The sequence below is a fragment of the Triticum aestivum genome, chromosome 6A (assembly GCF_018294505.1).
Source record: "Triticum aestivum cultivar Chinese Spring chromosome 6A, IWGSC CS RefSeq v2.1, whole genome shotgun sequence".
Taxonomy (NCBI): domain Eukaryota; kingdom Viridiplantae; phylum Streptophyta; class Magnoliopsida; order Poales; family Poaceae; genus Triticum; species Triticum aestivum.
Genome location: NC_057809.1, coordinates 427,485,878 through 427,491,559, shown reverse-complemented (window position 1 = coordinate 427,491,559; position 5,682 = coordinate 427,485,878).

Genomic DNA, 5,682 nt, shown 5'->3' with positions numbered 1-5,682 from the left:
AAAGAGGCAGGCAAGGAGCATCCGGTTCAACGTCCGGTCTATTATATCAGCGAGGTACTCATTGAGTCCAAGCAAAGGTATCCGCATTGGCAGAAGCTGGTATATGGAGTTTTTATGGCAAGCCGGAAGCTTAAGCAATACTTCCAAGGGCACCCCATTACGGTGGTCAGTTCTGCTCCCTTGGGGGATATCATCCAGAACCGGGAAGCGACTGGCCGGATTGCCAAGTGGGCTATAGAGCTTGGGCCGCACGGGTTGAAGTATGTGCCTCGGACGGCGGTTAAGTCTCAAGCACTTGTTGATTTCATCAATGATTGGACGGAACTGCAAGCACCTGAAGAAAAGCCGGATCACACATATTGGACCATCCATTTTGACGGATCCAGGCAATTGGAAGGCTCGGGGGCTGGAGTCGTATTAACTTCCCCACGAGGTGATAAGTTTTGTTACGTTCTCCGCTTAATGTTCCCTTGTACTAACAATGCAGCTGAGTATGAAGCCTTGCTCCATGGTCTCCGGATGGCTAAGGAGATGAATCTAAGTCGAGTTAAGTGCTTCGGTGACTCGGACCTCGTGGCTCAACAAGTGTCTGGCACTTGGGATTCCAAGGACCCACTCATGGCAGCATATCGTCGTGAGGTGGATATTGTTGCAGGTCACTTTAAAGGCTATCAGGTGGACCACGTGGACCGACGGAAGAATGAAGCGGCGGACGCTTTAAGCCGGCTGGGCTCTCAGCGCAAACCGGTCCCGCCCAATGTTTTTCTGGATGTGCTGCACAACCCGTCGGTCAAGCTCCCTGGTGAAGCGGATTTGGCTATTCCTGATCCGGAGGCTCAATTGGTGGCAGCTCTTCATGTCATTCCGGATTGGACGCTTCCTTACCTGGCGTACATGAACCGGGGCGAGTTACCAGAGGATGAGACTCTGGCCCGACAGATAATCCGGCGGTCCAAGTCCATGACTATTGTCAATGGCGAGTTGCATCATTGCAGTGTATCAGGGGCGTTTCAACGTTGTGTGTCTCCTGAAGAAGGCTGTGAAATTTTGCGTGAGATCCACGAAGGAGATTGTGGTCACCACGCCGGTTCAAAATCTTTGGTGGCTAAAGCGTTCCGCCATGGCTTCTATTGGTTAACTGCTCATGCTGATGCGGAGGATCTGGTCAGACGATGTGACGGTTGCCAAAAGTTTTCAAGACGTGCTCATGTGCTGGCTCAAGAATTGAGAATGATTCCAATTACTTGGCCGTTTGCGACTTGGGGGCTGGATATGGTTGGGCCTTTCAAAAGGTCCAAAGATAAGAAGACCCACCTCCTGGTGGCGGTTGACAAGTTTACAAAGTGGGTGGAGGCAGAACCTGTTAGCAAGTGTGATGCGGCCACGGTGGTTCAGTTCATCAAAAAAGTGATTTTCCGGTTTGGCTTTCCACACAGTATCATCACAGATAATGGTACCAATTTGTCCAAGGGTGCCATGAAGGAGTTCTGCGAACGGGAGCACATCCGGCTTGACGTTTCATCCGTAGCGCACCCACAGTCCAATGGTCAAGCAGAAAGGGCTAATCAAGAGATCTTGAGAGGCATCAAGCCCCGGCTTATGGTTCCTTTGCAGAGAACACCGGGTTGTTGGGTAGAAGAGTTACCATCTGTGTTATGGAGCATCAATACCACACCCAACAGATCAACAGGATACACACCATTCTTCATGGTCTATGGAGCGGAGGCGGTTCTCCCTAGTGATATCCGTCATGATTCACCTCGTGTGGCGGCTTATGTTGAAGCGGACAACGAGACAGCACGGCAAGATGCTTTGGACCGGTTGGATGAAGAGCGTGACATAGCAGCTGCTCGCTCGGCGATTTACCAACAGGATCTTCGTCGTTATCACAGTCGCCGAGTTAGAACCAGAACCTTTCAAGAGGGAGATTTGGTGCTTCGGCTCATCCAAGATCAGACTGATATGCATAAGTTATCCCCACCTTGGGAGGGACCTTTCGTGGTCAGCAAGAATCTGCACAACGGGTCATACTATCTGATCGATATTCGAGAGCATAAAGACTCACGTACATCAGAGGAGGAGACCAACAGGCCGTGGAACATAGCTCATCTTCGGCCTTACTATACCTGAGCCATTGGCTCTACTTATGTACATATTACGACGATGTATATATTATGATTAATATAATAAACCGGAACCTCAGCTAAAGCGGGGTACCTGTTCTTTTACATCATGTGTGGTTACACGGAGTTGTTCTAAAGCGGCCTCTGGTTTACCCCTTGAGTTAGCTTTTCAAAGCATCATGTAATATCACTTGGGGGCTTGGTCGTATCCGAACCAATGCAACACCTTTTGATAGGTGAAAGCCACCAGATCACTTGGGGACATGGTCAAGTCTGAACCAGTCACGCCTCTTGATCGGCCTAAGGCCACAGAATCACTTGGGGGCTTGGTCGAACCCGAACCATTGCCACGCCTCTTGATCGGCATAAATGCCACGGTTTCATTTGGGGACCTGGCTGACTTGAACCATAGCTACACCTATCGGGAGCTTGGTCGTGTCCGACCATGGTAATGCCATCTGATCGGCTCAAATAAGCCTCTTTTTGCAAATGGTTTTATCATTGCCTTTGCTTCACAATTTTCTTTGATAGATATTTCTTTTTTTGTTGCGTTTTTAAACCGACAAATTTTTAAACCGGTTCAACTGTCGATTGACGGAACACGGTCCATTTTTAATCCGGAGACTATTTGCCCGGTTTGATTTTTTATTAACATCCTATTACGGAGTAACACGGTGTTTTATTATAACCCGGCACGGTTTACATGGTAAACCGGCATTATATATACAGGAGCTGCTATCTCCTCCAACAGTGTGGGTTTATAAACCTCCGCTTCAAGATTGGCCAAGCCAACTTCATGCCCAACGATGGCAGGTATTATGTATCCCAAAGATTTGATCATATGCTTAAATTTCAGATATTTTGATTTCACATATGCAGACATCATACTCCGCCTGACGGTACAACCGCGGTGGCACTTTAAGATTTTTTGTATTGCAGAAAATACTTTGGAAAGTTCATCACCCAAAGGAAGAACAAGTTGCAGTAATTATGCACGAAGGCATATCAAAATCAAGAGTATCGGCTAGCCTATTACAAGGCAACACGGTGCCCAAAATAAGATCATTGTTTTTTCGCAAAGGAGAAGCAGTTTAAACCGGCTTCCGGTTCAAGCTTGGTCACCAGCCTGGCCTGATGGTTGTGGGTCATCCCGCGCCGCTTCAACTTCAGCTTCTCTACCCAGCGGCTGGAAATCAACAGTTGTCCAGTCGATTCCCATTAATGCTTGAAAGACAGCTTCATCATGGATCAGCAACGACGGTTCAATATCGGGAGCGTAAGTATGCTTACGGATTGGAGGGATAAGATTTTCCGCTTCAGGAATTGGTGCAACTACTCGCTTGTTTTGGTTGTCATATTGGGCTTGATAATGAGACAAGTCTGCTTCTTCAACCAATTGACAAGCTAGCGGACGCACCTCCCGGTTTATTGCTCGCAGATCCGCTTCACTAAACTCTGACCCGTCTTCCTTCAAGCTGGGATAGCCCTGAGCCGCTTCAACAGGATCAAAATCCGGCACCCAAGCTTTTGCCCGGATTAAGGCATTGATCGCACCGGTTCGAGCAGCAGATTTCTTCAGCTCTTCAACCCGGGCAGGAAGCATCGACAGTCTCTTCAGAGTGTCCTGAATCAAAGTGGGCGCCGGATTGTTGTGGGATGCAGTAGAGATGATCCGCTGTGCACCAGTGTACAGTTGTTCGATCAATGTGTAGGCGGCTTTCAATTTCTTCCGCACATCTGACCCCAAGTGACCAATGCGTGTCCCTGAAATATTACAAAGGGTTAACAAACCGGCAGCTCTATAAGACGGCCGAATCAATCCAGAAATCAAACCAGCTTACCAAAGATAGCAGCGGTCATGGCATGCACTTGCCGCTTTATGCTGGTCAGTTCGTCCACCAGCGGTTTCAGTGCAGCCTTGGCATATTCTGCTCGTTTGGTTAAAGCGGATTTTCAGTGGCCCAATCCGCCCGCTCCTTCTTGAAGCCCTCCTTAAGCTGTTCCATGGCGCTTAAAGCGCTGGTTAATTCCTCTTTTGCTTTGGAGGTTTCAGCTTGTTGGCACTTCAGATTTTCTTGCAGATCAGCGATTTGGTTTTCCCTTTTGTTCAGCTCAGCCTGCATATAGACAGTCATACGATTCAGATAACGGTACAAGAATTGAAGTACCAACCACATAACAAGTTATGCCCTTGGTACTTGGGGGCTAATGCATATTTGCTCTTCAATTATTCAGAAAAGTCCCAAGCTCAATACAAGTATTCAACTTGGCACTTGGGGGCTAATGGATATTTGTTCAGTTAATACAGCTGCTACAATCTTGATTACCTAAAGTCCCGGTTTAACTACACTAAGTTGAACCGGCCCTTGGGGGCTATATCAGCAAATTCAGAAAACATTGAAGTCTGCATTGACAAGTCCCGGTTTGAACGGAGATTCTAAACCGGCCCTTGGGGGCTAGGAGAGTTGACAGATTGAAGTACATACGTAGATAAGCATATGGAAGTTACCTCATATTTATCTTTCATCATATTAACCAGACCAGCTTCATAGTCACGGCTGGTGTATAGCCGGTTCAGATAGCCGGAATGGAGATCTTGGGCGTTCAGAGCGGCATAAGTTGTCAGATCGGCATTCCATTTTCCCTTGCCAATGGCAGCAAATTCTTCCTTGGCAGTGTGTCTGGATAAAGCAACGGGATTGCCTGGCTCTGTGCGACCAATGCCAGTAATGAAAACCTCATCATCCTTGGCATCGCCGATTTGCACTGGGGCCATTGGCTTATCAGTAGGCTTTGATGGACTGGTGGATTTCTCAATCTGGATGGGGCTTGTGGGCTGGTTGACAGGGCCTGAGGTATCAATAGGCCTTTCTTCAGCAATAAAATCATCATCCTGCTGTGGTGGATCATTGGGTATATCTTCATGAATAGCCGCTTCAAGATCTGGTGTTTTACCCGGTTCAGGGACGGCATCCTCCTCGGCCGCTTTATCTAGGCGAGCCTTCTTGCTCGGCCTAGGCTAGGCCCTGAAAGGAATAACAAAGTCAAATACAGCATATGTTCCAAGGTGATGTACCAGAAATATTATGATAAGTATAGCTTACCCAAGCACCATTTTGAGCGGTGGCAGCTGAGTAGCCGATGACTCGCCAGAGGATGAGTGGGAAGTACCCTGATAATCGGAGTCAGATGGATTAAGAGGTTGACGAAAACAGCCTGCTTTAGGACAAGCACTAACAAGCAAATTAGAGACCTCTGAACGGCGTTTCCGAACCGGACTGTTCGGTAAACCGGCGGGGGTAACTACCTGGCCGATGTGCCGGATTGTGCGGCGAGCTTCGTGCTGTTGGGTCTTCATAAGAAATTTGGGATCCAAGTAAGCAAGAGGATGAGAAAATTTAACCTTCCGGTTTGCCTGACGGATTTTTAGCGAAGGCAAAGGGTTTGAATCGGAACAGAGAGTAATTACCTCTGCAGCATCAGCATGGCTGGTTTCGGCATCATCCTGACAAATATCATCATCAATAAGGCGTGTGAAAAATAAGCCAAGTGAGTCAAG